This window comes from Hippopotamus amphibius, chromosome 8 (genome assembly GCF_030028045.1).
Source record: "Hippopotamus amphibius kiboko isolate mHipAmp2 chromosome 8, mHipAmp2.hap2, whole genome shotgun sequence".
NCBI lineage: Eukaryota > Metazoa > Chordata > Mammalia > Artiodactyla > Hippopotamidae > Hippopotamus > Hippopotamus amphibius.
The window spans coordinates 9,871,810-9,878,849 of NC_080193.1; the positions used below are offsets into that span (position 1 = coordinate 9,871,810).

General features: G+C 55.1%; 1 long non-coding RNA gene across 1 annotated transcript; it reads left to right on the forward strand.

The window, feature by feature from the left end:
• The first annotated feature begins 531 nt into the window (after nt 1-531).
• On the forward strand, nt 532-6,753 carry LOC130858097 (uncharacterized). Its single transcript, XR_009054992.1, has 3 exons — nt 532-785; nt 1,834-2,035; nt 6,657-6,753. It is a non-coding gene; the product is annotated as an uncharacterized LOC130858097 (long non-coding RNA).
• Nucleotides 6,754-7,040: the final 287 nt, after the last annotated feature.

Here is a 7,040-nt window from a genome sequence, read left to right on the forward strand (position 1 = left end):
ATGGGCCACATTTTGTTTATCCCTTCCTCAGCTGATGGACATCTGAGTTGCTTCTGCCTCTTGTCTGTTACGAATAATGCAGCTACGCGCATCCGTGCATAAGTTCTTGGTGTGGACACATGTTTTCATTTCCTGGGGGTAGAAACTGAGGAGAGGGACTTCCCTGGTGGTCCAGTGGTGAGGACTCGGCGCTTTCCCTGCCGGGGCCCAGGTTCAGTCCCTGGTCAGGGAACTGAGATTCCGCAAGCCTCGTGGAGTGGCCAAAAGAAAAAAGAAACTGAGGAGAATATGCTTGGGTTTCATAACGGCATTTTGGCAGCTCTGAAGCTTTCTGGCAGCTTTCTAGGTGACGAGGGAGGGGCTGTGCGGAGAGGTGGTGGGAGGGGTGGGGGCGCCAGGTGGAGAGGAGCACTGCGGTTCCCGACCACCTGCTGGGAACTCAGAGTCACTCTGTCTCTGAGACTTGGGCTCCCCCTCTGCCAAATGGGGACAAGCAGGGCACCTCCCAGAATTGGCGGGCGCCACGGGAAATGACAAGGCTGCAGGGGGAAGGCTCATAGGAAACATTCTCCTTTGCCAGGTGTGGGAAGGGCCCTGGACATGCTGTGTCGACTGTCCAGTACCGCTGTCCCTGCCACCAGGGAGTGGGGCGGAAGAGCCAGCCTTGGTGGTGCTACTGTGGGAAGGAGCTGTCATTACAGCGCCCGTTTTGCAGATGGGAACACAGAGGCCTCAGGAAGCAAAGTCACTTGTGAAGCTCACAGTTGCAGCACCCGGTCTGCCAGGTGAAGTCTTTCCCTCAACCCACTCCCAGCCTGGCCCTGCCTCTTCCTGGCTGCTATGAGAAGCAACAAGAAGCCAGGTTCCATTTGTGGGTGTGAGTCCCCAGTGGGCTGGGATTGTCTGTCTTGTCACCTGATGTGGCCGCAGTGCCCAGAACAGCCCTTGGCACTAAGCGAGTGCTCGGCAATTTTGCCAAAAGAATGTGATTTGGAGACTCAGTTTCCCCCCCTGTGAAATGGGCATAACACCCAGCCCCTGGGCCTGTGAAAGCGCAGGGCACAGAGCCTGAGCTTTTCAGATGGCGTCCCGCATCTCCCTCCTCCCTCACCAGGATGGTGTTGCGGCAGGGCGGTCAGCCCTCACCTGGGGGCAGGTCCCCTGGGAGGAGAGTGGGATGACAGTCACAGTCCATGGCTGGTCCTGCCCAGAGCTTGTGGGGGCACCTGGCACCTCTCCTGCTGCCCTGTCCCTCTTCCGAAGCTGGGCCCCGTAGTTAGCTCCCTCACACTTCTCTGGGGTCCCAGCCTCAAGTTCTGCCCATCCTGAGGGTGCCAAACGAGTGTGTCTTGTGCACAGAGATGCCCTCGCTCCTTTTCCAGCTAATGGAGGCAATTAGTGATGTCAGGAGGCCTCTCCCCTGTGATTCCAAGACAGCAGCCAGATTGTTAAAGTCCAGGTTATCCGATGCCCAGCCCTGCCCCTTGCTCACCCAGAATTGGTAGCAGAGGGAGGGGTGTCCCCAAGGTGGGGGTGGTCAGAGGCCTGGCTTCGAGAGGGCCCTAGCTTCCTTCCCCCCACTTGCCGGCACTGCTCCGCCGGGGAATCAGCTCCTGCCCCCTGTGGGCTGTGAGCTGGTGGGGAGGGGAGTGGGCACCAGGCCTCCCCACTTAACGACTGCCTGCCTTTCCTGAACCAGCTCACAGAGGTAGCAGCGTTGACTGTAGAGCTGAAATTCCCCTGGGGCTGCAAGACCCAGAGCCCCGCTTTGTCAACAGCAGTGACAGGTCGGTGCTGTTATTGTGTTCTTATTATTGTCAACATCCCCCACAGACACACTGTGCAAATTGCTGCCCTGGTGGAAGAGGTCATGTGGCAGGATCGAGGGGCCTGGGGCCTGGCCCCTATCTGCTGTGGCCCGAGCGACCTTCACACATCCCGTGCTCCGGGCCGGGAGCCACCCTCTCCACAGTGACAGTGTCTCACAGTGGCCCGGGCTGGGAGCCGGGCTGCCTGCGCTGCTCTGCATAAGCAGGTGAGCTGGAGCAGGTGACTCAAACACTCAGGACCTCTGTTTCCTCATCTGTAACATGGGAGCATAATAGTCCTCCCCCAGCTGGGTTGCTGTGAGGATCTCTGTCGGGGTCACGTGTGCAATGACGGACTCAGCAGATTGCTATGCAGTGGACCGCACGGGACGGGGAGGGTGTTGTAGGAATGAGACCACAGGGAGACATCTGACCCCTTGCCTGTGGCATTTGTGCAGGTAGATGCCTGAGAGGGGTGGTCTGCCCGTGTCACCCAGGGGCTGCAGTTGGAGCAAGCCACCGTTTGTGTCATTTTCCAATCTGCCACAGGGAATCAAAGGCTCTGACGGGCCTGTTAGCGCCCATTCTCCGGGGATCACTCAGACAATTTCCGCAGCGCTCCGTGACAATGGGCCGTAATTAAGGTGTCAGCGTATCATTTAGCCCTTTCCGCGCAAAGCCCAGAGACAGGCCCGGCAATCTTCAGCCTCTTTAATGAGAGATGCTCCGAGGGAGTGGGAGGGTGAGAGGTGCGCGTGCTCGGGGGGAGGGGGGGAGCACATCCCCCAGAAGCCTTCGCCGGCCCAAGGGAGCACCAGGTGGGTGTCTGAGCCTTGGAGGTGGACGGGAGAGGAGATGGCCCTGGAGGGGGGAAGGGGCACAGAGGACGGGCTGGCTGGGTGCATCAGCTGTGCCCTCAGCCCCCTGAGTCCCTGTCAAAGCCCTCTTGAGGCTGCGTGGCCAGTGGTCTGTGCAACCTCACCTCTCAGCTCTAGACAAGGAGCTCCTTGAAGACAGGGACCACGGATGCCACCTCTGTCTCTGTGCCTCCAGTTCCTTGACTGAGAGTGGCACTCAGTAAATGCTTCAAGGGTATAAGAAAGAAAGAAGGAAGGAAAGGAGGGAAAGAGGGACAAACAGACAAGGTAAGAGGAACCAGAGGCAAATGTTTGACAGTAGAAGGGATGGGGTATGAAAATGATAGAAGACTGGGAGAAATGTGCAGAGAAGTGTGTATGTGTATGTGTGTGTGTGTTGTGGGTTGAATTAGGTCCCCCTTGCTCCGCAGAAGATATGTGAAGTCCTAACCCCCCATCCCTGTGAATGTGACCTTTTTGGAAATAGAGTCTTCGCAGATATAATCAAGTTAAGGTGAGGTCAGGGAATTCCCTGGTGGTCCAGTGGTTAGGACTTGGCACTTTCATTGCTGGGGGCCTGGGTTCAATCCCTGGTCAGGGAACTAAGACCCTGCAAGCTATGCTGCGTGGACAAAAAAAAAAAGTTAAGGTGAGGTCGTTATGGTGGGCCCTAATCCAATATGACTGGTGTCCTTTTAAGAAGAGAAAAGACAGACACACGAGGGACAAGCCAGGTGACGACAGAGGATGCAGCTGCGAGCTAAGGACTTCTGGCCACCGCCAGAAGGTAGGGAGAGACAAGGGAGGGTTCTACCCAGCATCTTAGAGGGAGGATGGCTCTGCTGACGTCTTGATTTTGGACATCTGGCTTCCAGAATTGTGAGAGAATACATTTCTGTTGTTTTAAGCCTTCCAGCTTGTGGTGCTTTGTTGTAGCAGCCTTAGAACGCTAAAGTAGCATGTATATGTGTGTGTGTAAGAAAGAGAGGAGAGACAAGAGAGGAGAGAAAGATGAAGGTGCAAAAACACAGTGGGTTAGTGCCTGGGAAAACGAAGCCTTCAACACAGCCTGGCCTAGTGCACTTTGTGTGTTGAGAGACTCTCAACACAGCACCACCATCCCCACAACTACTACCACCAGCATCATCACCATCAACCAGCATCGTGACCACTGTCCCCATCACTACTACCACCACCATCACCATCAGGACCACCATCACCAAGCATGGGAGGAGAAGCGGAGGGAGAAGGCAGAGCCCTGGGGAACACCTGTGTTCCAGAGGCAGGCAGGAAAGGAGGTCGCTGCACTTGCAGACAGCCAACCGGTCGTGTCTCGGGAGGCAGGAGGAGAATGAGAAAGAAGGAGTCTCAGACTCGCAGAGAGGAGGGAGTTAAAACAGTGTCTGGTTTCCCAGAGAGGCCTGTGAGGTGGGGCTGGTGCGCATCCCAGGGTTGGGGGAGCAGTCTCAGGGGATGGGGGCCCAGAGCAGATGGCGGTGGGCAGAGGAGTGAATGGAAGCTGGGATGGATGAAGGGACCAGGCTGGGACTTGGAAAGATTCCCCAGGTTGCTGGGTGGAGAAGGGATGGAGGGGGCATGCCTGAGACTCCCCAGGGAGACTGGAGAGGGGCTGGGCTGGTCCTCCAGGTGGGGGACAAGGGCAGAGGCCGGGGGCAGAGGCCTTGGCCGGGCTGCCCCGCGGGACAACTCATCCCCATTCCCACCGTCTTAGTGTCCTAGGGTGGCTGTAGCCGAGTACCACAGAGTGGATATATTCTCTCAGAGCTCTGGAGACCAGAGGTCTGAAATCAAGGTGTCAACAGTGTTGGTAGCTTCTTGGGGCTCTGAGGTCAACCATTCCATTTCTCCTAATTTCTGGTGGTTGCCAGTAATCCCTGGTGTCCCTTGGAGCCTAGACGCGTCACTCCAGTCTCTGCCTCTGTCATGACATGATGTTCTCCTCTCTGTGCCTGTGTATCAAGTTATGACACCAGCCATTGGATTTAGGGCCACCCCAATTCAGTATGAGCTCATCTTAATTTGATGACACCTGCAAAGACCCTATTTCCAAATATAGTCACATATACAGGTACTAGGAGTTGGGGCTTCAACATATTTTGGGGGTGGGGACACTATTCTGCCCAGTACAGCCGCTGGCAGCTCTGTCTTTTTTTTTCTCCAGATCTTTATTGGCGTATAATTGCTTTACACTGTTGTGCCAGTTTCTGCTGTACAACAAAGCGAATCAGCTGTATTTATACATATGTCCCCATATCCCCTCCCTCTTGAGCCTCCCTATCCCACCCCTCCAGGTCGTCACCAATCATTCAGTTGATCTTCCTGTGTCTTTTCTCTTTTTTTTTTGGCCACAACACACGGCATGTAGTTCCCCTATCAGGGATTGAACCTGTGTTCCCTGCATTAGAAGTGCAGAGTCTTAACCACTGGGCCACCAGGGAAGTCCCTCCCTTTTATTGGCAGCTCATTACTAGAGGCATTTAATAAGCACGTCATGGGCCCCAGAGCTGGCCCAGACATGGGGCTCCTGGTCTCACAAAGCTGACAGTCTATGACCAAAACCTGGGGAAAAGGCGTTGGGGGACAGGGCTGGAGCTCAGCACGGGGCGTGCGTGTCCGGGGGCCACGTGTTGGAAAGCTGTCCTCAGAGCTGGGCTAGGAAAGGAGGCAGGCTTGGGGGGAAGGGGCTGCAGCCTAGCCTCCTGCCCTTCCCCTCCTCCCCCGGCATTTGGATAAACCCACAGAGGAGCTTGTGACATCTGGAGCTCGTGTAAACGGAGCATAAATTAGCTCTAACAATCACATCTGCAGCCTCCACGCTGCAGTCTGTTTCCTGCCGAACGCTGGGTAGGCTTGGCGTGGGCAGGAGGTCAGAAGCGGGTCCCAGGCATGCCTGAAACCCTCACTGTTAGCATCACTGCGTTTAGAAGCTGCTGCTGAAATGTGTTCATGCTTGGGACACATGGGACCCAGGATTCTCTTCGTAGATGGTGGAATCGGGGTGTTAAGAGATGTGGACAGATTGACATATATACAATGCCAAATGTAAAATAGATGGCTCGTGGGAAGCTGCTGCACAGCACAGGGAGATCAACTTGGTGCTTGTAACAACCTAGAGGGGTGGGATGGGGAGGGTGGGAGGGAGGCTTAAGAGGGAGAGGGTATGGGGATATATGTGTACATATAGCTGATTTACTTTATTGTACAGCAGACACTAACACAATATTGCATACTCCAATAAAGATGTATTTAAAAAAAGAGAGAGAGATGTGGACATAGACAGGACCAACTTTGGAAAGTGGAGAAGGGGTGGGACACCTCTGGGGGTAAAGGAAAGTGAGAGCAGGACCAAGTGGCCAAGAGGGCGTTGGCGGGGAGGGGGGGCAAGCCGGAGCCAAGGTGGCTTCACAGCCTTCTCCGTGCTCCCCCCCCCTCCACCCCACGTTGGGGGTCCCAGAGCCAGCCGGGGTCGGGGGCAGCAGGGGTCCACCGTGGACCAGACCTTTCCATAAATTGTCCTCCTACTTAATCTAACCTTAACCCTGTCCCTTGTGAGGCTGGTTTGTCTCATCCCCATTTTACAAATGAAGAAACTGAGGGGCTGAGATCATACCATTAAGAGGCATCTAAACCAGGACCCAAACCAGGGGCTTCGACCCTTCCTCACCTTCACTGTCTCACCCTGCACCTGATCAAGAAAGGGCATTACACATGTGTGTGCATAAGTGTGAATACGTATGTAAGGGCATACGCACGTGTGTGCATATCAACAAGTGAGTGTGTGTGTGTGTGTGAATGTGGGGGTCCCCCCACAAGCCAAGATCAAAGTGTAGGTACCAGAACCTCCTTTCCCCCTCCTGATCCAATCAGCAGGGCCACCGTGGATGGTCATCATCCAGTCTTAAGCACCTACTGTATACAGGACCCGCGGTTTCACTCTTACAGCCACTTACCCACCTACTCATTCATTCAGTTTCACAGGCCATTTCATGAGCACCTATTACAATCCAGGATGTGCACCAGACACTGGGGACGCAAGATGAGTGGGACACAGCCCCTGACCCTAAGGTACTCGTTCTCCAGTTGGGGGGAAGGGGGGAGCCATGAAACAGCTGAACTTGGCAGCAGACTGGTTGGCGTCCTGAGAGATTAAGGAGGTAGGCTTCCTGGGGGTGGCATTTGGAAATTTGCTTCCCGAGCACAGGGACCATGTCTGTCTGGTTCACGCTGAATCCCAGCTCCCAGCGCAGTGCCAGGCACACCACAATTGCACCTGTGCGTGTTTGTTGAATGACTATTGATTGAAAGGCGGGCAGGTTCTCAACATGCAGAATTGCAATGGGGCTGAGGACCTTGA